The sequence below is a fragment of the Carcharhinus amblyrhynchos genome, chromosome 6 (genome assembly GCF_965287045.1).
Source record: "Carcharhinus amblyrhynchos chromosome 6, sCarAmb.v2.hapA, whole genome shotgun sequence".
Lineage (NCBI taxonomy): Eukaryota > Metazoa > Chordata > Chondrichthyes > Carcharhiniformes > Carcharhinidae > Carcharhinus > Carcharhinus amblyrhynchos.
Genome location: NC_137329.1, coordinates 7,297,877 through 7,322,284, shown reverse-complemented (window position 1 = coordinate 7,322,284; position 24,408 = coordinate 7,297,877). Strand labels below are relative to the sequence as shown.

Below are 24,408 nucleotides of genomic sequence, written 5' to 3'. Positions count from 1 at the left end.
AAAGCTCCTCAGTACCACCTTCTAACTTGTACTTGCTACACAGCAAGTGTTTGGAACTCTGCAGGTTTTAAAGTTTATTCATTAGTGTCACAAGTAGGCTCACATTAACACTGCAATGAAGTTACTGTAAAAATCCTCTAATCATAACACTCCAGCACTTGCTCTGGTACTGAGGCATGGCCAATGCACCTAACCAGCACATCTCTGGACTGTGTGGGTTTCCTCCCAATGGGCAGATGCTGCACAGACAGTGACCCAAGCTGCCTCGCTGGTGCTGAGGTAGCAATGCTAACCACTGCCACCAGTTCCATCTTGGAATGGGACAAAGGTCAAGGAAAACTGAGGACGTAGATTTTTGGGGTGTAAACCTGCTGCAATGATTCCCTCATCCCCACTTAGTGAAAAATCTAAATGCCGAAGACAGTGAAATTTCATTAACTGGAGGGCAAAATATTATGATCAATAAAAGTTTAATGTTAATAAAATGTGCAAGATGTTTTCTAATTATTTAGAACAACAAGAAATTTACTTTACTTTTGGCCTATCATGAAAGCACCAAAAGAAGAACCAAGTTTCCTAGTTTACAGAAACACTGGAAACTTTTCCATAATTATTTAATCAGAGACTTGGCCACCTGTTGTTGAGGCTCTGGCCAAATGTAGATTGCAATTAAGGCTTTTGTACAAAACAAGGTGGCCTGGTAATGTTATCTTTCCATTTTAATGTTATTGCAGTTGATCAATTTCAAACTATATTCTCAACCATATACTCATATCTAGCATCTTTCTGTATCTGGAATATTTCACAGTTAGTGAATTGCTCAGATCTAACAATCTTTAGTTAACTATAATTACAAAAGTTTACTAAATGAAATTAGTTTAGAGATAACAATCTACTAAAAAGATTAGAATCGAAGATGTGCAAGGGGTGCAGAGCCCTTAAAGGATTGCAGGGCTGGTAGGAGGTTACAGAGGTAGGCTATAACATTATTTAAAATACAAGATGAGAACTTTTAAAAACAAGCTAGCACAAGGAGTCAAAGTAGTTGGCAAATGCAGGCTGATGGAGAGTGCAAATTGGGTCACTATTCTCCTGAAGGCTGGATAGTTTGCTGTGGACAGTGACCATGACACCACACAACCCTGCCACAGCAACCTCTAAGATGTGCCAGATCATCGACATGGATGCCATCATCTCATGTGAGAGCACCATCCACCAGGTACACAGTGCATACTCTTGCAACTCGGCGAACGTTGTCTACCTGATATGTGTAGGAAAGGATGTCCCGAGGGTTGGTACATTTGGGAGACCATGCAGACGCTATGACAACTGATGAATGAACACTGCTCGACAATCACCAGGCAAGACCTGTTGGGGAACCCTTCATTGGTCACGAGCATTCAGCCTCTGATCGCTGGGTAAGCGTTCTCCAAGGTGGCCTTCAGGACACACGACAGCGCAGTCACTGAGCAGAGACTAATAGCCAAGTTCCACACATGAGGATAGCCTCATGTGTTCTTGGATTCATGTCACACTATCCCCCGCAACTTGCCTGCACTTGCAAAATCTCACTAACTTTCCTGTCTGGAAACAATACACATCCTTTTAACCTGTGCTTAATGCTCTCCCAATCATCTTGTCTGTATCTTTTAAGACTTGATTAGCTGTAAAGACTCACATTCCAATCATTATTCATGTAAATTGAGTTTGTGCCTTTGTGCTGTTTGTGATCAGGACTCCCACCTACCTGATGAAGGAGCAGCCTGTTCCGAAAGCTTGTGGCGTTTGCTACAAATAAACCTGTTGGACTTTAAGCTGGTATTGTGAGACTTCGTTCTATTTTTACCCCCAGTTCAACACCGGCATCTCCACATGTTGGTTTAGCTCAGTTGGCAGGATAGTAATGCAACACCAACAGAGTGAGTTCAATTCCTGTTCCTCTGAATGAGGATATGTCCCTGTCTACAGCAATGGGGATGAAGCAGAACTGGTTGAGAGCTTCAAGTTTTTAGGTGTCTAGATCACCAAGAACCTGTCCTGGTTCTCTTCTCTCTATTACACCACTGCACCCACCCCCCCTCCATATTGATACTATAGTCAAAGTTGACCAATTTCTCAGAAGACTAAGGAAATTTGGTAGCATTGGAGTTTAGAGACGAGGGGATTTTCACTAACTTCATTGCAGTGTTAATGTAAGCCTACTTGTCACACTAATAAATAAACTTTACTTTATGTCCACTGTGGCTCTCACCAACTTTTACGATGCACCATAGAAAGCATTCTTTCTGGTTGTGTTGCAGCTTGGTATGGCTCATGCTCTGCCCAAGATCACAAGCAACTACAAAGGGTCATTAACAAAGCCCAGTCCATTACTCAAACAAGCCTCCCAACCACTGACACTGTTTACACTTCCCACTGCTTTAGAAAAGCAGTCAGCATAATTATGGACCCCACGTGCGCCGGACGTACTCTCTTCTCACTTCTACTGTCGGAAAAAGATACAAAAGTCGCATATCAACCAACACAAGAACAGCTTCTTTCCTGCTGCCATCGGACTTTTGAATAGACCTACCTCGCACTAAAGTGATCTTTCTCTACACCCTAGCTATGACTATAACCACCTACATGTGGCACTCTCTCTGTTCATTCTCTATGAATTGTTTGCTTTGTCCATCTGGTGCACAAGAAAGGATACTTTTCAATGTATATTACTACATGTGACAATAAATCAAATAAGTCAAAGCACCTATCGTCATCTGGGACAATGGCGACTTTACCTTCCAAAGGAGCCTCAGAGTTGCTGCCATACATCCTGTAGATGGGGCATGTGGCTGCTGCTGTGAATTGGGGGTGGGAATGAATGGTCAAGGTGGTGGAAAGGGATGGCAAATAAGCAGGGCTGCTTTGTCCTGGATGGTACCAACTTGAGTGTTGTTGCAGCTGCACTCATCCAGGCAAGTGGAAGTATTCTGTCGCACTCCTAACCTGTGCCTTTGGCGAGTCAAGTGAGTTACTCTGTGCACTGGAGGATATTCTAGCCCCCATTTCATTGCAAATCCTTAAATCTGTCCACAGGCATTATCAGAGCCACTAAATATTGCCAGCATTTTTGTATTTCCATTGCGTGTGGCAGAGTGGTTAGCACCACTGCTCCAGGGGGCAAGGGATCCGGCTTCAATTCCAGCCTTGGGTGACTTCTGAAAAGTTCTGCATGGGTTTGCTCCATTTCCTCCCACAGTCCAAATATCGGTTAGGTCCATTGGCCGTGCTAAGTTCTCCCTCAGTGTACCCAAACAGTGGCGACTAGGGGATTTTCACAATGACTTCATTGCAATGTTACTGCAAGGCTACTTGTGACTAACAAATAAACATTAAAACACATCCGGCATCCGCAGTGTTGTGCCTTGATTTGCACGGCGCTACTGCAGGATGGCGTTGAACGTGCCATTATCTTTGCTGCCCAACTGTTAACCCGCGCGCGCTCCCCTTCCCCCGACTGTCACACCGCGCGCGCTCCTCCTCCCCCAACTGTCATCTCGCGCGCAACCCCTCCCCAACTGTCAACCCGCGCGCTCGCGCTCTCCCCAACTGTCAACCCGCGCGCTCGTGCTCTCCCCCTCCCCCAACTGTCAGCCCGCGCGCTCGTCCTCTCGCCCTCCCCCTCCCACAACTGTCACCCCGCGCGCTCCTGCTCTCGCCCTCCCCCCAGCTGTCACCCCGCGCGCTCCCCCCTCCTGCGCCACCGGGGGCTGCACACGCGCACTGTCTCTCCTACACCGCCGCGAGCCGCGCGTGCGCACCCCACTCCATCCCCATGTCGGTGCCGGCTACTTGCCGAGGTAAAGTCGGGCTTCCTTTTTCGCCGGCGCCCGTTCGGAAGGGGTGACTTTTTTTTTGCTTCTTTCCGCGCTCTGTTTTACAAGTGTGTGTGATCTTATAATTTCCAGCACCAGTTACACCTGCTTTCCTGCCCCTCATATTTCTTTTCATTCTTTGTTTCCTCCCCCCGCCCGCTCCTTCCCTCTCCCTGAGAATGGATGAGGGGAGGTTAAATAATTTTTACTGGAAATTTCCAGATCCCTCCCTCTTTCTGTCTCACACGCACACAGTAAGAAGTCTCAGAACAACCGTCTCTCACACACACACTTCTGGTTACCTGCTATTGGAATGTCAAATGCGTCATTTAAAATAGTCTCCTACCTGCAGCCACAGCTCCCTGGGATTGTCAGCACAACAATCCGTCACAACCAGTTATTATTTGGAGGAGGAGCCGTGTGTGGCTTTAGGCTTGCATGGTTAAAAATATCTTACCAATGGGATCCTTGGTGTTTGTTACTAATTCACTAAAGTGAACAAAAAGGTGTGACTTGTCTTTTTAAACAACGGATGTCTACTACAGGGTTTGATTGGATTTGATCAAGTGTAGTGCTGTGCTTGGTTGAAGTCATTAGATTACATTTCAGCTTCATTTGAAGCAATTTTTTTAAAAGCAGCATCTCGGCCTTTTTGGCTAAGATGCAATGAGATCAGGCCTTGGAGGGGAAGCTATGCCTACTGCAATCAGCTTGGATCACGTAGATCAAGCCCAAGACAGGAGGTGAGAGCCCTGTCTTGTCACTTTGGATTGGGAATGTCTCAACTTAGAACATAGAACACTACAGGCTCTTCGGCCCACAAGTTGTGCCGATCATATCCATACCTACCAGGCCCCGCCCGGGCAATTCCAACCAGAAGCGAGAGCCCCACTGGGGTCACCTCCCTGCATCACTGTGTAAGTGAAAAAACGATTAGAACTTGTTGAGACTCTGAAATGGACTTGATTGAATTGGAATTAAAACAAACTGATTTATTATTGTCACATGTATTAACATACAGTGAAAAGTACTCTTGTGCGCTATAGAGACAAAGCATACTGTTCATAGAGGAGGAAAGATAAGACTGCAGAATGTAGCGTTACAGTCACACCTAGGGTGTTGATGAAGATCAAGTTAACACAAGGTAAGTCTATTCAGAAGTCTGATGGCAGCAGGGCAGAAGCTGTTCTTGAGTCGGTTGATACGTGACCTCAGATTTTTGTATCATAAGAACATAAGAACTAGGAGCAGGAGTAGGCCATCTGGCCCCTCAAGACTGCTCTACCATTCAATAAGATCATGGCTGATCTTTTCTTGGGCTCAGCTCCACTTACTTAGCTGTTCACCATCATCCTTAGTTCCTGTACTGTTCAAAAATCTATCCTTGCCTTAAAAACATTCAATGAAGTAACCTCAACTGCTTCACTGGGCAGGGAATTCCACAGATTCACAACCCTTTGTGTGAAGAAGTTCCTCCTTAACAGTCCTAAATCTGCTTCCCCTTATTTTGAGGGCATACACCCTAGTTCTATTTTCACCTGCCAGTGGAAACAACCTCCCTGCATCTATCTTTCACCTCCCAGTGGAAACAACTTCTGTGCATCTGTCTTTTTCCTGATGGAAGAAGGTAGAAGAGAGAATCTCTGGGCTGCATGGGGTTCTTAATTATTCTGGCTGCTTTGCCAAGAGAGCGGGAAGTGTAGACAGAGTCAATGGATGGGAGGCTAGTTTGTGTGATGGATTGGGCTGCATTCACAACCTTTTTACAGACCAGGTTTCACAGTGCATGAAACCTGCACAGGTGCAGAGTTTTTATTTACTTCCAATTTTCACCAAAAGAGTTTTGGTAAAGCTGAGCAAATAAGATTTGCGAGGGTTATATGAGAGCTGGGAGGCTATACCTATCAGGAAAGATTATACAGAGGTTGAACTAGCAGTGATTGTGTTTAGGATTTTCCTTTGGTTGATATATTAAGGTGAAGGGTGGCACAATGATTAGCACTGCCACCTCAAAGCACCAGGGACCCGGGTTGAAATCCGGCCTCAGTTCACTGTGTGGAGTTTGCATGTTCCCTCTGTCTGCATCGGGGTGCTCTGGTTTCATCCCATAGTCCAAACATGTGCAGGTTAGGTTGATTGGCCAAGCTAAATTTACCCTCGTCAGAGGGATAGAAGGGTGAATATTTGGGGTTACAGTAATAGGGCCTGGGTGGGATTGCAATCGGTGCTGACTTGATGGGCCAAATGGCTGCCTCCTGCACTATAGGGATTTTATGAAGTGTCATTTGGTAGTACAGAACTTTTTGTTACTGAAAATACCAAAATACTTTGTCAATTCTTTTCATCCTGCATACATTACTGCACACATCAGGAGTGTTCTGATGAATGCAAGACAAAAAGCTTTAACAAACATCATTTTTGGTGGGTTTAACATTCAAACATCAAAGGGAAGGCACATTTATTCCTGGCTGGATTCTCCGTCCTCATCCGCAGCTGAGCATCAAACTCTTCTTTCCGCCTCCTCCTGTCTCCATCTAACTCTATTGAATTATCAAAAAAACTTTGGATGATGGAAATCTTAGTCTTGCAGTATCTGTAGAGAAAGAAACAGAGTTAATGTTTGAGGCCAAGAACCTTTCTTTAAAACTGTTCTAAAGAGAACAGTCTCTTTTTTTTCTAGAGCCTGTTTAATATTTCCTGACAGGTATAACTCCTCTGTTCTGTGTAATCTTTGCAAATTTGTTTTGCATGTTTACCAATGTTAAGACTCCAAGGTGTCTTCTGAAGTTAACCTAGACCCTAAGATTTACATTTGATTTTGGCTTGGTGACCACAAGGGGTTTCACTTCAGGAATGTTTCAAGTGACCTACTAGGTCAAACAAAGTTTATTTAAGAACACAGTTGGAATATAACAAAAAATAATTAGCATAATCTTTACCAATACAAGACTTAAATATGACACAGTATAACTTTTTAACAGCTAGCTATCTCTGCTGTTCCAATTTAAGAGCAATACCCCATAGGCATAAGCTCTTCTTCAGAATTAGTCAACATGTGAGCGTACTTGTTTCAATGCTATTAGATTTCCAGCATTTAACACTTATAGACAGAAATCCAAACAGCCATTTTCAGAGAAGGAGATATCCTCAAGACACACAAACAGAAGTAAATCCACTGTCCAGCAGCTTCCAGATTTTACATACTGAAAAGGATAATTCTCTTTCTCTGCAGCATCTAAAACAGCATCTGATTAAACTAAAAAGTGGTTAGCAAGGGCAGCACGGTAGCACAGTGGTTAGCACTGCTGCTTCACAGCTTGGATCATTGTGCAAACTCCACACAGACATTCTCCACATGTCTGTGTAGGTTTCCTCTGGGTGCTTCGGTTTCCTCCCACAGTCCAAAGATGTGCAGGTTAGGTTGATTGCTAAATTGCCCCTTAGTATCCTGAGATGCGTCGGTTAGAGGGATTAGTGAGTAAAATATGTAGGGATATGGGAATAGGGCCTGCATGGGATTGTGGTCGGTGCTGACTTGATGGGCCAAATGGACTCTTTCTGTACTGTAGGGTTTCTGTGAAACTGGAATTCTCTGTGAAAACATATGGCCTGACCTGTCAATTATACCAATTTAAGCTCTACACTGCAATCCCAAAGAAACATCAAAACAACAGAACCCTCCATTAGTTCAGATTGTCAACCATGCTGCTTCAGTAACAATAGATGATTCGGACTGCAGACAAAACAGCTCTGAAATAATGCCTGGGACTGTTTGAAACATCCTGCAGAGAAACATGATTAAAATACTTTCTTAAAATAAATTTCTTAAAGGCACATTATCATCACACAAAGCACTTTTTATAGAATGGAAACAAGAAGTGTGTATAGTACACCATGTGTTATAACTGAGGCCCAATAAAAGTCTAATGTTACATTGCCACTTTTCAAGTCTGAAGTACCAGAAATAAATCATTGCTTGACTTGCAATTTTTCTTAACCTGCACCACTGTTTCATCATTTATGTATTGTATCCACAAATCCATTTTGTTCTGTTCCCACATTTAGCATCTTACTAACCAAGCAATATGTGAGCATGTCTCCCTTCCAAAATGCCTATTTTAAGGCTTCTATACTAGGTATTTTGTATTTGTACTACAGAATAGCTGTTTTTCCACAACCATCTGTCCACTGATTCTTTCCGTTTTCCCCCAACACCAACATGCACCAAATTGGATCTACCACCTGATTTCTCATTCAGTTATACTTTACAGTCCTCAGTATAATAGACCGCTTCCTTTGGGGTTGTCGATAAATTTCAAGATTCTGTTGCTTAAATTTACATCAATAATATTACAGACCTTTAGAAAGCACTACTTTCCAACTCTTCTCCAGTCAAGAAACTAAACAAACTGGCCAGAAAGCATCTTAGAATTCCTACAGTGCAGAAGGAGGCCATTCAGCCCATTGAGTCTCCATCAACAACAATCCCATTCCAAACTCTATCCCCACAACCCCACACACTTAACCCTGCTAATCTCTAACCGACACGTAGGAGAAGGGATAATCAGCCTTGGTTATCGAAGGAAATAAAGGAGAGTATTAAGTTAAAAGCTGAAGAGTTTAGAGTGGCTAAAAGTAGTGGGCGAGTGAAGATTGGGAGAGGTTTAAGAATCAACAAAGATTGACTAAAAAGTTGATAAAGGAAGGATAGACTATGAAGCTAAACTAGCACTAAATATAAAAAAGGACAGTAAGAGTTTTTACAAATATATAAAGAGGAGGAGGCTGGCTAGAGTGAATGTTCGACCCTTAGAGGATGAGAGGGGGGATTTAGTGGTGGGAGATGAGGAAATGGCTGAGGCCTTAAATAGATTTTTTGCGTCGGTCTTTACGGAGGAGAACGCGAATAGTTTGCCGGATATTAAAGATAGAAGGATGGTAGGAGTTGAGGGCCTGAATGTCACTAGAGAGGTGGTGCTTGATCGACTGGCGGGACTGATGGTGGACAAGTCCCCAGGACCAGATGGAATGCATCCCAGGGTTCTGAAGGAAATGGCAGAGGTGATAGTAGATGCCTTAGTGATTATTTACCAAACTTCGCTGGATTCCGGGGAAGTGCCGGAAGATTGGAAAATGGCTAATGTTACGCCGCTGTTTAAAAAAGGTAGCAGGCAAAAGGCAGGGAATTATAGGCCCATTAGTTTAACGTCTGTGGTTGGAAAAATGCTTGAATCCATCATCAAAGAAGAAATAGCGAGGCACCTAGAGAAGAATTGTTTGATAGAGCAGACGTAGCATGGATTCGTTAAGGGGAAATCGTGTTTGACAAATTTGTTGGATTTCTCTGAGGATGTGACTAGTGCGGTAGACAGAGGGGAACCGGTAGATGTGGTGTTTCTCGATTTTCAAAAGGCGTTTGATAAGGTGTCTCACAAAAGGTTGCTTCAGAAGGTTAGGGGGCATGGAGTTGGGGGTAAGGTGTTAGCGTGGATAGAGGATTGGTTGTCTAATAGGAGGCAGAGAATTGGTATCAATGGGTGCTATTCTGACTGGTGGTTGGTAACTAGTGGAGTGCCCCAGGGATCGGTGCTGGGGCCTCAGCTATTTACCATTTATATAGATGATCTGGAGGAGGGGGCTGAGTGTAGGGTGACAAAATTTGCTGATGACACAAAGATGAGTGGAAAAGCAAATTGTGCGGAGGGTGTGGAAAGTCTGCAGAGGGATCTAGGTAGGCTGAGCGAGTGGGCGAGGACCTGGCAGATGGAGTACGGTGTTAGCAAGTGTGAGGTTATCCACTTTGGCAGGAATAATAGTAGGAGGGATTACTATTTAAAGGGCGAAAAGCTGCAGCATGCTACCGTGCAGAGGGACCTGGGGGTCCTTGTGCATGAGTCACAGAAACCCAGTCTGCAGGTGCAGCAGGTGATCAAGAAGGCGAATGGGATGCTGGCCTTTATAGCGACGGGGATAGAATATAAAAGCAGGGAGGTCTTGCTGGAACTGTACAGGGCATTGGTGAGGCCGCAGCTGGAGTACTGTGGGCAGTTTTGGTCGCCGCACTTGCGCAAGGATGTTTTGGCCTTGGAGGGAGCGCAGTGGAGGTTCACGAGGCTGATACCAGAGATGAGGGGGTTAGACTATGAAGACAGACTAAATAGACTGGGTCTGTACTCATTGGAGTTTAGAAGGATGAGGGGGGATCTTATAGAAACGTATAAGATAATGAAGGGGATGGATAGGGTAGAGGTAGAGAGATTCTTCCCGCTCAGAAAGGACAACAAGACTAGGGGACACAGCCTCAAGATAAGGGGGGAGCAGTTTAGTACGGAGTTGAGGAGGAACTTCTTCACTCAAAGGCTGGTGAATCTCTGGAATTCTCTGCCCGTTGAAGTGGTGGAGGCTACCTCGCTAAATATATTTAAGACACAGGTAGATAGGTTTTTGGTAGGCAAGGGAATTAAGGGTTACGGGGAGAAAGCGGGAAAGTGGAACCGAGCCACTTCAGATCAGCCATGATCTTATTGAATGGCGGGGCAGGCTCGAAGGGCGAGATGGCCTACTCCTGCTCCTACTTCTTATGTTCTTATGACATATCCCAGGATACTAAGGGGCAATTTAACCCAATCAATCTAACCCGCACATCTTTGGACTGTGGGAGGAAACCGGAGCACGTGGAGGAAACCCATGTAAACTCTACACAGATAGTGACCCAAGCTGGGAATCGAACCCAGGTCCCTGGAGCTGTGATGCAGCAGTGCTAACCACTATGCCACCGTGCCACCTACAGTCCAACTGTAAATTAACGTTTTTGGTTGTCCATCAGAACTGTTCCTCTGCTCAAATTGAATTGTTTACTCTAAATCTTGCAAATTGGACAAAAAAAATTTTTTACTGCCCTGTTTACATTAAAAAGAAGAGCTCAAAATAAACTAAATTGAGATGACACTCCTAGTTTTTAATCTGTGAACAGACAATACGTGAATGTTGGTTCTTAAAAATGTCACTTTTTGATATAAAAGATTATAGTTCTGGTTTTTCCAAAGAAAAACATATTTTCAATCATTTTTTCACTTGTAAGTGTGAGTTAAACATTTGGCCATGTTGACAGAGCTTTTGCAATAAACATTGACAACTGTATGATCTCTATTGCACAATGGTATGCTGGACCCAACAACAAAGTTGATAGAAACAACATTATGAAACATAATTTTTGTATGCATTTTTAAAAGTGCTACTATTTAAACTGTCAGGCAAGTGGAGTAGTCCTTACTTGCGACTTGCAGATGGTGGACAGGCTTTGGGGAATCAGAAGGTTAGTTGACTTTGAATTCCCAGTCTCTGACCTGTTGAAGAAAAGTCATATTGGACTCTGAAATATTAACTCTTTTTTTCCTTTACAGATGCTGTTGAACTGGCTGAGCTTTTCCATCACTTCCCTTTTATATGGTTGGCCCAGTTCCATTTCGCAGTAGAAAGAGAGGATAGCTTGCTGGAAGTCCCAAGGACACTAACAGAGGATCAGGGACATGATCTAAATAAAATTAGCTTAACTGAATCATCAGTAATGGGAAAGAGTGACAAATCCCTAGGACTTGTTGGTTCCCATCTATGCGTGTTAAAGGAGGTAGGTGAACATGTTGCCAGTGTCCTAACTATTATCTTTCAGAATTCCCTAGATTCAGGAATCATACCCCTGGACTAGTAATTGGTTAATGACTGAGGGATACCAGGGAATTACAGACCAGTTAGCGTATCATCTGTGGTGGGGAAATTGTTGAAGTCATTAATCAAGGATAGGGTAACTGATCACCTCGAAATTTCAGTTGTTCGGGGAGAGTAAGCATTGATTCATGAACGATAGGTCATGCCTGGCAAACCACACATAATTCTTTTGAAGAGGTGATAAAGATGGTAGACAAAGGCAAGTCAATGGATGCAGTTTATGTGGACTTCCAGAAGGCTTTTGATAAGGTCCTGCACACAAGATTGTTAGCTAAGGTGGAAGCCCATGGAATTGAAAGCAGATTACTGACATGGATAGGAAATTGGTTGAGCAAAGGAAATAGGGAGGTGTAGTAATGGGTAAGTTCTCAAACTGAGAGTATGTGACTAGTGGTGTCCTGCAGGGGCCTCAATGTTTACAATATTCATCAACAACTTAGATAATGGCATAAAACGTTAAATATCCAAATTTACAGATGGCACAAAATTGGGCAGTATTGTCAATAGTGTTGAGGACAGCATAAAACTACAACAGGGCATTGATTGAGTGAAATGGGGCAAACTGTGGCAAATGGATTTTGATATAAACAAGTGTGAGGTTATCCATTTCACATCAAAAAGGAATAGATCAGGGTAGTTTTTAGAAGGCACAAAGTTAAATTCAGTGGTGCCCAATGAAATTTGGGAGGTTCAGGTGCATAGCTCCTTAAAATAGTCAAAAAGGGCAATGGAATGCTGCCCTTCACAAATAAAGGGCTGGACTACAGGAATGCAGGTGTAATGCTGCAGATGTACAAAATCTTAATTAGATCTCTTTGTGAGCAGGTATGGACATGGCACCTTAGGAAAGATGTTTTGGCCCTGGAAGGAATTCGACTCAAAGTTGCAAGAATGACACCTGACTTCAAGAGTTAAATTGTGAAGAGAGATTAGACAAATTAGATCTTTATTTCTCTTGAACTCAGAAGGTTGAGGGATGATCTGATAGAAGTCTACAAAATATTTACAGGGAAGGACAGGGTGGATAAGGATAAACTGTTTTCACTACTTGAGGCCCATACTCTAAAAATTAGGGCCAAGCTGTAAGGGAGACATGTTAGATAACACTTTTACATGCAGAGAGTGCTGGGGGTTTGGAACTCTCTTCCTGAAATGCTGGTGGATGCTGGTTCAATTGTTCAGGTTAGGTCTGAGATAGACAATCTTTTATTCAGTAGAGGTATCCAGGAATATGGGCTGAGGGCAGATGCATGGATTTAGGTCACAGATCAGACAAGATCTTATTGAATGATGAAGCAGGCTTAAGGGGCTGAATAGCCTACTCCTGTTCCTATGTTCCCATGCCCTTATTTTTCATCAACATTTTGTAGCGGTTTGATGTAATTGAATGCTGTGCTAGGCCCTTTTCAGAGGAAAGTTAAGAGTCAATCACTTTACTATGGATCTGGAGCCACATAGGTCAGGAAGGGTGGCAGATTTCCTTCCCTAGAGGACATAAGTAAACAAGAACTGTTTTTACAACAATGAATGATAGTTTCATGGTTACAATTAATGAGACCTCCTTTATATTCCAGATTTATTAATTCAATTTAAATTCCGCCGGAGCATTAATCTGGGTCTCTGGATTACTAGTCCAGTGATATTGCACCATACCAGCATTTCCTCTACAAGTTAGTTTTGTGATCATCACTGCTGAGAGCAGCTTTTTAATTCATGTTTTATTAATTGAATTTAAATTGCCCCAGCTGCCATGATGAGATGTGTGCTCGTAGGTTTATGTTACATTGGAACCAGTCCCGTTAAATGATTCATTATGCTTTTATGATGAAAATTAATAGTTACCAAATTACTTGCCTGGCCCAGTCATGCAACATCTTGCATTTTCTTCTCATTAATCTTGTGTGATTCCTCTCTGGAAATGTAGCTAATGGTTATCTTCCAATAAAATCGTACCAGTAACACATTAGTAACTTTTAGTATTTCAGTAATGGTGTTCATTAATTGCATTTCCATGGATATCGTATTGGATCACTATTTCTTTCTTGACTTTCAGAACCTAGATAGGTTTTGTTTAAAATTATGATGCTTTTATAACCAATGGGCAATAAATTCTGGCCTGGCCAGCGACATCCACACCCCATAAATTCAATTCTAAAAAATAGCTTCACTTCAGCTAGCAAATAACTTCACTTCAGCTTGCCAATTGAATATCATCACTTGTGCATCACTTTGCACAGTGTTATTAGAACAAAGAATGTTTTTTTCAAAGGGAATAATTGAGATGGAGATCATTGTATCTTTTGGATGAATATTATCTAAATATTAGAAGCAGAGGAAGTTACAGGACAGTTGAGATTAATTTTGGATTAGTCTGCCAAAGAACAAGCACAGACATGCTGATCCAATTAGCCACTTACTATACTGCAAATTGCAGGGTGCAGATAGAGTTGATGGAATCCACCGATGTTTGGCACGATTATTGGTGGGTGTCCCTTCAATTTGCCATCAAGTGGTTACAGAAGGAATGTTGGATTCCAGACATTCACGCACTTACTTAGGCACTATTACAAATGGCAGCACTTCAATGAATTAGATGGTCATGTATTCAAGATTCCCACACTCACTAGCCCAGATTGGATTACTTAGTTTTGTACAATGGCCTTGCATAAATGAAGATGATCTGCATTTGAAGCTATGACTGTAACACTACATTCTGCACTTTCTCCTTTCCTTCTCTATGAACGATATGCTTTGTCTGTGTAGTGCGCAGGAAACAATACTTTTCACTGTGTGCTAACACATGTGACAATTATCAAATTAAAGAACTGTAGCTTCAGAAGATGAGCTTTTGGCTTACCTTATAGTTGTATACTTGCCTGAAATTAGAAGGCTTTTTTTAATTCATTTGGCAACAAAATATTTTAACCTGTGCTCTTACATCTGTAAATGTTGTTTTCTGACATTAGTTTAGCACTTGCTGTTCACCATCTAACCTTGCAAAGGGCTCTCATGCATGTTCATGCTACTGGTGTCGCCTAAGTGCCACTGTCCTGCTGAAGTGCTGCAAGGGTCACAGCAGGACTGTCAAGACCTGTAACAAGAAATAGGCTAATATTTTTATATAACCTCTCATCGGAACTTTTTTTTCCTTAGTTGTTTGCTAACATATACTATTGAAGAAGGGAATTTTAAATCATCTAGTGAGATTGACAAACAGATGTAGTTTTTTCAGTGACAGGATAGGTAGAAGGGGTTAAATGATTCTTTATCACAAGTTAATATGGACTGTTTGCTCATAGTTAATGCAATAACAGTAATAAGACAAATTAATATGATTTTAAAGCACATTCAGTACTTTGATATATATTTAAAACGTATTATTCGTCTCAGTCAAAAAGTGCAGATGCTGCAAGTGTAATGGTAAGGTTAGAGCTGGGAATCCATTAGTCAGCAAAAGTAAGCATTAGAAATTTCTAGCACTGCAGCATCCCATAGATATTATTCACGCTGCAGTCACTGTGCAATGGTACTGGATGCTTCTTATGGTGGTGCCTTTTAGAACACAAAAATCCAAGAAAAAAAGCAGAAGTAGGCCATCAGGCCCTTTAAGCCTGTCCCACCATTCAATACAATCATGACTGATCAATGCCGGCCTCTACTCATTTTCTGTGCTATTTCCCATAACCCTCTATTCCTCGGTCTATCAAATATTATTCACCTCCACTTTGAATACTTCTAATGATCCAGCCTCCAACATTCTTTGGGGCAGAGAATTCCAGAGATTCACCACCCTCTGAGAAGAAATTCCTCCACACTCACCATCTACCCTGTCAACCCCCGTCAAGGTCTTGTGTTTCAATAAGGTCATCCCTCACTCTTCTAAACTCCAAGGAATACAGAACCAGACTATTTAGTCTCTCTTGATAAAACAACCCTCTCATCCCAGGAATTAGCTTGGTTGATTTTCTTTGGAATGTCTCCAATGTTATCAGATCCTTTTTTTTAGATAAGGAGACCAAAACTGTACACACTATTTTAGGACCTCTGCAATTCCAAAAGAATTTGTGAGCAATTAAATACTTCTGAACATAGTTATTATTGGAATGTTGTGAAACAACCCGGCAGCAAATTTAGGCAAAGTAAGATCCCATAAACAGCAATGAAATAGACGATCAATTGATTTGTCTAACTGTTATAGTATTGTCAATTGAGGGATAAAGAGTGACCAAGTTATCAAGAGAATGTCAAATCGTACCTGAGAGGGATCACACACAATACCTTATTTTACCATCTCTCTCAGTATGCCATGAGGTGTCAGTGAAATTAAGTAATGAACTTTCTGGAGCTAGATTTGAACCGATGACCTTCTGACTCCAAAGGCAAGACCCAGGATTTTCACAGTCATATCATTGTAGTATGAATGTAAGCCTACTTGTGACATTAATAAATAAATAAAAAATCATGGCTAACAAAAATTCTATAGAACCTTCGTGGACTTATTTTTAAAGATAGAAAATAACAGCTTCTCATAATATAATTGGATAACTAACAAAACATTATGATGTTAATGATGTCAGCTATAGTTACTTGGAAATTTATTTTGCGATTTATAGTACTTGAAATTAGGCACTAATGTTATTAGAAGCTTTTATCTTCTATATTTAAAAATAAATATATTAAGGTAATTACAATTGAATAGAACTTTTGTCAGCCATGATTATTCCTTGGTGTCATAAGTGGCTTACATTCACACTGCAATGAGATTACTAAAAATCCCCTGTCTCATCTTTGGTGTCAGAAGGTCATGAGTTCAAAGCTGGTTCTGGAGACTTCATTGCCTATAACTAGTGGTTTCAAGAGAAATGAACCAGCACCTACATTTATATCTAAATCAATCATATTTCTGTGCCTTGCTGATCACAGAGGAGGGTACAGTTATGTTCAAAACAGCATCACCTTTGTTTAAAAATGATCCGAATCAAAATATGTCCATAATAAAATAACACAGTGAAATTGACTTTTGACTCCACAAGATCCCTATAGTGCAGAAGGAGGCCATTCAGCCCATTTGAGCCTGCACTGACAACAATCTTACTCAGGCCCTATCCCTGTAACCCTACATATTTCCCCTACTAATCCCCCTGGTACTAAGGGGCAGTCTAGCATAACCAATCAACCTAACCTGCACATCTTTAGAGTGTGGGAGGGAAACCGGGGAGCACCTGGAGGAAACCCATGCTGATGTGGGAAGAATTTGCGACTTATACAGACTTCTCACCTTCAACTGTTATAAACACTGTTGGATAAATAGAAGCTATCTGCTGAGTGAGAGTTGCTTATAGTTCAGTTATTGTTAAAGATTTATAATATTGATGCCACAAATGTTGACTGATTTATAAAGTCTTGTAAGCATGAAGTTGCATAGAAAACCCTTTCATTAGTGAGGCACTGTAGTCTGATTATTCTGTGGACTTCAGCTATAGTTGGAGGTTAAATTTGCCAGCATGTGGTTAAATGTTTGGGAACATTTTGTGCAGCTGGCGGCTGTTGATAGGATCGGTAATTTTACTACATGTAACTGCCAAAGATGTATGATTCCCAAGACGCACTATAGACATAAACCATATTGCCATTTACTTTTTGAAAGATCTTTACCACACATTCAAAGCTAGCATATGTAAAAAAAATCAACATTGTGATTGAGGTCATGGTAATGAATGTAATTTACTTAAGAAAGTGAATAAATGGCAACTCAGTGGAATTCACTTTAGTCTTAGCATATCAGAAAATTGTCACTACTGTAATGACTTAGCCCATATGATATAATTTTCCTTATACCAAACTTTTAAGTTCTTTTTTGCATAAAATGGAATTATAAAAACATACAGCATAGATGGGCTACTGATCCCATTGCACAAGTTCAGTTGATAGTTCCTCAAATGGAGCGGGGGAGGGAATTATTTGAACAGCAGAGCTACTTATGTTTGTTTAGTCATTGGGGGCTGCACCCATAAAATGTATTGTGTTTGCAGCTGGCATTAAAATCTGTTAAGGCGCTTATTGTAGGAAGAAATCTTTATCTTACTTTCACATTTAAGAAAAATGATGCTTATTAACTTGCTAATGATATGATACAGGTTTACCCAAATCTTACCTTAACCATTCATATTAAAACTGTACAGCTGCCTACTTTACAACTGCTGTAAGTTGTGGTAAAACAAAATAAAATTCAGTTATAAACTTTCAGATGGTATAATTTTAACAATTACAGATAAGTAAATCACATACTAACAATTCAGACCTACTCCAAAATATTTTCAAATAATGTCAAAAATATTTGTTACCATATCAATTAAAATATTTGAAAGGCACACTAACCAAAATCTACCCACTCTATGCTCACTGGCAATTTAAAACTTCAGTTAAATCTGTTGTGGTGCTCAATGCAAGTCAGAAAGACAGTCAACCAGAGGGTTGCTCACATTGTAAATCTTCATTCTATTCTCAGTGTTCCTTCATGTATGCTCTCCACTTCTCGCATGGCAGTTGCGTCCAGTTGGGGCTTGCAAAAAGCCAGCATCCAGCTCTTTGGCTTACTTTGGACTACTTCCCATGGGTCATTCATTAAAGCCACTACTCCATACAGTGTTATGGACAGGAATGAGAGAACTAAGACCCCTGTTCCCTCCGTAATTGTGTTTTTTCAAAAGCTGTATGTGTATCTTAACTCCTGTGTATACTGTCAATTTGAATAACCAGCAGCATGCTTTTCATAGAACATAGAACACTACAGCACAAACAGGCCCTTGGGCCCACAAGTTGCGCCGGTCATATCCCTACCTACCAGGCCTATCTATAACTCTCAATCCCATTAAAACCCATGTACTCATCCAGAAGTCTCTTAAAAGACCCCAACGAGTTCGCCTCCAGCACCACTGACGGCAGCCTATTCCACTCGCTCACCACTCTCTGAGTGAAAAACTTAACCCTGACATCTCCTCTGTATCTACTCCCGAGCACCTTAAACTTGTGTCCTCTCGTAGCAACCATTTCAGCCCTGGGAAATAGCCTCTGAGAATCCACCCTATCCATACCTCTCAACATCTTATAAACCTCCATCAGGTCGCCTCTCATCCTTTGTCTCTCCAGGGAGAAAAGACCGCGCTCCCTCAACCTATCCTCATAAGGCATGCCACCCAATCCAGGCAACATCCTTGTAAATCTTCTCTGCACCCTTTCAATAGCTTCCACATCCTTCTTGTAGTGAGGCGACCAGAACTGCGCACAGTACTCCAAGTGGGGTCTGACAAGGATCTTATAAAGTTGCAGCATTATCTCCTGACTCCTAAACTCAATCCCTCAATTAATGAAGGCTAGTACACCATACGCCTTCTTGACCACATCCTCCACCTGCGCGGCCGATTTAAGAGTCCAATGGACCCGGACCCCAAGGTCCTTCTGATCCTCTACACTGCTAAGAGTCCTACCCTTGATATTATACTCTTCATCCCATTGGACCTGCCAAAATGGACCACTACACATTTATCGGTGTTGAAGTCCATCTGCCACTTCTCCACCCAGTCTTGCATCCTATCTCTGTCTCGCTGCAACTTCTGACATCCCTCCAGACTATCCACAACACCGCCAACCTTCGTGTTGTCGGCAAACTTACTAACCCATCCCTCCACTTCCTCATCCAGGTTATTTATGAAAATGACAAACAGCAAGAGTCCTAGAACAGATCCCTGGGGCACTCCACTGGTGACCGACCTCCATGCAGGAAAAGACCCAGAGTGACTTGTTCACCCTGAAAATCTAACTCAAAGTGACTTGCTTGCTATTCATGCATGCGTGCACACACGCATAGACACACGAGGAGACAAATACAGTTAAGGAAGATCATGCACTTTTAACAAATTACAAAGGAATACTTTGCAAGTCAATGTTTTGTTGACCTTGGTGCAGGCCTGGTAAAGAAGTTCTTTTCCACATTGAAACATAGCTCACTGAATTCAATAACTAATATCAAAAAGGTAGCAGGATTCCCTCAAAAAGTGGGTTTTCATCATGTCACAAAGTTAGTTGCTTGTAGGCTTAATACTAAGCAGCGGTATTGTCTCTGAAATCGGCAAAATCTGATTTTGGGCGAGGAAAGCAGCATTTAGCCTGCTGATGGAAATAGCAATTTTTTTCCTGCCATATAGTGATGAAAAACCCTTCCAGGCATGGGTTCCACACCATATCACTGGCAGTCAGCCTCTGATTCACCCACCCAGCATCACTTCAATGCCCTTTATTTAAAGGCTGCCCCTGCACACTTCAGACTTCACTGGGGTGTCATGGCTGCCAGACCCAGGAAACATTTCACACCCAAGTTTACTGACACCTCCCTGGATGCACTCCCATGATGCACTGTACCCATGCTCTTGACACATCCAGCATGGGAGGTAGTGTCAGCACAGTCAATGCCAATGCCTTGCAGAAGAGGACAGCCATCCAGTGCCACAAGAGGATGAACGATCTTCATTCTGCCAGACTAAGTCACTTTTTTCATCACTCACACACCTATTGCATGCTTACAAAAATCTCACTCACTGTCAGCCACTCACTCTCACACATCTTCACTCTCATCAACTTTTGCAGATGCACCATAGAAAGCATTCTTTCTGGTTGTATCACAGCTTGGTATGTCTCCTGCTCTGCCCAAGACTGCAAGAAACTACAAAAGGTCGTGAATGTAGCCCAATCCATCATGCAAACCAGCCTGCCGTCCATTGACTCTGTCTACACTTTCCACTGCCTTGGCAGAGCAGCCTGCATAATTAAGGACCCCACGCACCCTGGACATTTCTCTTCCACCTTCTTCCTTCGGGAAAAAGATACAAAAGTCTGAGATCACGTACCAACCGATTCGAGAACAGCTTCTTCTTTGCTACTGTCAAACTTTTGAATGGATTTACCTTGCATTAAGTTAATCTTTCTCTACACCCTAGCTATGACTGTAACACAACATTCTGCACTCTCGTTTCTTCTCTATGAACAGTATGTTTTGTTTATATAGTGCACAAGAAACAATACTTTTTATTGTATGTTAATACATGTGACAATAATAAATCAAATCAAAATCAAATTATTTCCCCTGTGGTCATGTCCTTATCACCTTGCTTGCCCCACTCACCATCCACACAAGTTATTTAAAAAGGGAATTAGAGGGCGGGCTTAACCACACAACCTGCTGCATGTTTCTGAGTGGCGGAGGTGGCCCGCCATTGGCTGGTGGTGGGATTTTCTGGTCCCACCGTTTTCAACGGAGTTTCCCATTAAATGCAACTCTTGCCACTGGGAAACCTGTGGTGGCAGTGTGCCATCATCAGGACTGGAAAATCCCAATGGTGTAAAAGGCCAGAAAGTTCTGGCCTGTTGTTTTAAAGGGCCAGAGAAGATCAAGCTGGAGCATAAGATCAGAGAAGATCAAGCTGGAGCATAGGATCAGACAAGATCTCTGGTGGAAAAAATTGACGGTACAGTCTTGATTGGTCAAATAGGCTGTTTCTGTGCTGTAACATTTTATGATTCTATTGCCTTCACTCATCAGCCGCTAGAAAACATAGCAAAATTATGTAAAATGCTTTTTCTGTAACATATTAGGAAAAGATTAGGGATGGAGTTTTTTGACCCCTGTCGCCAGTGAGATGTACCTGTCCCACTGAAGCCAATTGACTTCTGAATGGCTGGCCACGTTTTGTGGTCCCCACTGCCCTTGGTCTTTCATCATAGATCTATTTGTTTGTTCCTAACATTTAGCCATTTCATTTAACATTCTTCCAACAAATTTGTTTGTTAGAAGTAGTAGTGGGATTGAGAAAAAGTGTATTCATTTTAAAATAATATTTAAATATTGCAGCATCTCTGTCTGTTCACTTAAGCAAGACAAATGTGGTAGCTTGTTGATAGAAAGATTGCCGTTATTCATGTGATTATTGGGTGTTTTCTTCCTGTATTTTCAAATTCTTGAAAATATTTAGTTTTGATTCTTCCCTTCCCTCCTACATTGAAACATATGATGGATATACCGTGAGTCAGTGCCAAGTGGCCTGGAGAGTTGTCTGTTTTGATAGCTGTAACCAATGACAATCTCCAAGATAGTTTGCTTTCTTTAAAACTCATTTTTTAACTGATGTCTTTTAAAACATTTGATGTGAATTTAAGCAGTATAGTGGCCCATCTGTTAATTTCCAGTAATTACAATGATCTTTCTAGTTCTTCCCGGAGGAAGAAAGTGACATGGGCCAAAAGCCAATAGGTTCACACATGCATATTGTATATACTAGCATAAAAGTTGAATTAATATGTTTCTTCAGTGCTCACTAAGAGAGGGGCCATGTTTTTGAGGAGGAGTGCGTGATACAGGTTGATAGGATGGAGGAGGTAGATGTTCTGAGGGAAGATGTATTAGCAATCTTGAAAAACCTGAGGGTAAATAAGTCTCCTGGGCCAGATGGGATACATCCTAGGATACTTTGGGAGGCAAGGGATGAGATTGCATAGCCTTTAGCTTTGATCTTTGGTCCTCACTGTCCACAGGGATAGTGCCAGAGGACTGCAGAGTGGCAAATGTTGTTCCTCTTTCAAGAAAGGAAATAGGAATGACCCTAGTAAATATAGGCCAGTTAGCCTTACTTCGGTGGTCGGTAAGTTAATGGAAAGGGTCCTGAGAGATAGGATTTATGACCATTTGGAAAAATTCAGTTTAATCCGGGATAGTCAACATGATTTCATGAGGGGTAAGTCCTGCCTCAAATTTGATTGAATTCTTTGAGGAGGTAACTAAGTGTGTGGCTGAAGGTAGAGCTGTTGATGTCGTATACATGGATTTTAGTAAAATGCTTGTTTCTCCCACTTTTCTCGCTGGCAAAAATGAAATTTGTCTGGAATGGGGATGGGAATTCCAATACCTGGTTCTGCCCATCATTTTACAGGTCTCCAGAGATGCCCAACTCTGGGAAAATTCATCCCAAGATCTCTGGATATGTTTTGCTCACTAGATAAACTCGTGGAGGAATATTTTTTCAAAAGCATTCGGTTTGCTTTGCTTTGACTACTTGACCCGTTGAAAACCTTGGCACTTCTTTTCAGACTTTGGCGAAGTGAAAGACGCAACTCGTGAAAGGCAAAAAAAGCAATGATCATGAAGATTAACTTTCAAAGGCTGCTGCATTTTATCTGAGTTGAAGAATCTTTAATTTCCAAGTATGTTACTGGAAAACAGATGTTTTTTTAAGAAGTTTATTAAAATGTATAAATAGGATATTTACTTTCTGCATAACTGTGATGCAGTAGTCCAAATAACTGACATTTTGAAACTAAATTTCTAAAGCTTAACGAATGCCAGACAAACCACAGGGCAAAAATGATTTATGACTGGAGTATCTTATTTTAAAAAAAAGACAATTTAATAATCATCTGTCTGTTTCTCATGTGGTAGCCTAACTCTATTTGAGTAGCAAACTTGACTGACACCCTCTGATTGTAAATATAGTGAGCAGTGTCAGTGTTAAAATCAAAGTTGACTCTCTTGTTGTGAGCTGGTATCCTATTAATATTGATGGCTGGTCACTTGTCCCTGGAAGTACTCAAAAATTAAGCCACTGTTGTGCCTTGCCTGATGGTACTTCATATTTTCTTCCCAGTTTTCTTCTTCTAAACCTACTGCTCCTGGTGGTACTGACATCAATGGTGTTGTTGCCCAAGTTAATATTCTTCATGTGTACATTGACAATAGGCTACGCAACTTTGAAGGATATCATTGTCTGTTTCATCTTCCCAGAGGCACTAAGACTAATTCTAACGCTTAACCAAAATCACAGAATACTCCAGTGCAGAAGAGGCTTTTCGGCCCATCAAGTCTGCATCAACGCATGAAAGGCCATGACCTGCCCACCTAATCCCATTTGCCAGCACTTGGCCCATAGCCTTGAATGTTATGGCGTGCCAAGTGCGCATCCAGGTACTTTTTTTAAAGGATGTGAGGCATCCTGCCTCCACTACCCTCCCAGGCAGTGCATTCCAGACCGTCACCACCCTTGAAGTAAAAAAGTTTTTCTTCAATTCCCCCCTAAACCTCCCATCCCTCACTTAACTTGTGTTCCCTTGTAACTGACCCTTCAACTAAGGGGAACAGCTGCTCCCTATCCACTCTGTCCATGCCCCTCATAATCTTGAACACCTCAATCAGATCGTCCCTCAGTCTTTGCTCCAGAGAAAACTACCCAAGCCTATCTATCCAACCTTTCTTTATAACTTAAATGTTCCATCCCAGGCAACATCCTGGTGAATCTCCTCACATCGCCTCCAGGTTGAGATCATCCACATTGACCTGATACTTTCCTGGTCTGCATGGCTGAGGTGTCCTTTTGTTCTATGTCCCGTAGCAGAGGGCTATCCCTATTGTTTTTGTAAATTTTACACTTCTCTTCCTTGGGTCACAGCCAAGCTGCATTCTGTCCTCACCTGATGCAGATATGCAGATACTTCATAGGGTGGAATTTGTTGCTGTTTATTTCCCTTCTGTAATGAAAAAACGCTGGAACCAGTTTTGATAATGCCTCTACTAAGATACAAGAAACAAACACAGATCTTGAATTTAATTCTTGGCACTTTTCAGGGTGTATGGCCCAGTTACTCACTAAATAACTGACAAAAGGCCACTGACCTGCAACATCATCAGCTGTTTCTCTCTCCACAGATGCTGCCAGACCCGCTGAATATTTTAATAATTTTCTGATTCTAATTCAGCTTCATAGCATCCACAAGAGTTTGCACTCCCACC

At 41.8% G+C, this 24,408-nt stretch overlaps 2 protein-coding genes across 4 annotated transcripts in view; both read right to left on the bottom strand.

Moving 5' to 3' along the window:
* bbox1 (butyrobetaine (gamma), 2-oxoglutarate dioxygenase (gamma-butyrobetaine hydroxylase) 1) overlaps nucleotides 1–4,262 on the bottom strand; it is a 205,444-nt gene extending 201,182 nt beyond the window's left edge. The window contains exon 1 of one of the 2 annotated variants that reach the window (XM_080189873.1): nucleotides 4,201–4,262. The gene's annotated coding sequence lies outside the window, so the exon portion shown is untranslated. Of the gene's footprint in view, nucleotides 1–4,156; nucleotides 4,176–4,200 lie in introns of those variants that run through there. The other variant, XM_080189874.1, reaches the window with a different exon arrangement.
* A 647-nt stretch (nucleotides 4,263–4,909) lies between these two features.
* Nucleotides 4,910–24,408, bottom strand: part of fibinb (fin bud initiation factor b) — a 32,861-nt gene continuing 13,362 nt past the window's right edge. Inside the window, exons 2-3 of one of the 2 annotated variants that reach the window (XR_013886770.1) lie at nucleotides 11,128–11,200; nucleotides 4,910–6,447 (exon numbers count right to left, since the gene is read on the bottom strand). The gene's annotated coding sequence lies outside the window, so the exon portion shown is untranslated. The remainder of the gene's footprint in view (nucleotides 6,448–11,127; nucleotides 11,201–24,408) is intronic. The other variant, XM_080189875.1, reaches the window with a different exon arrangement.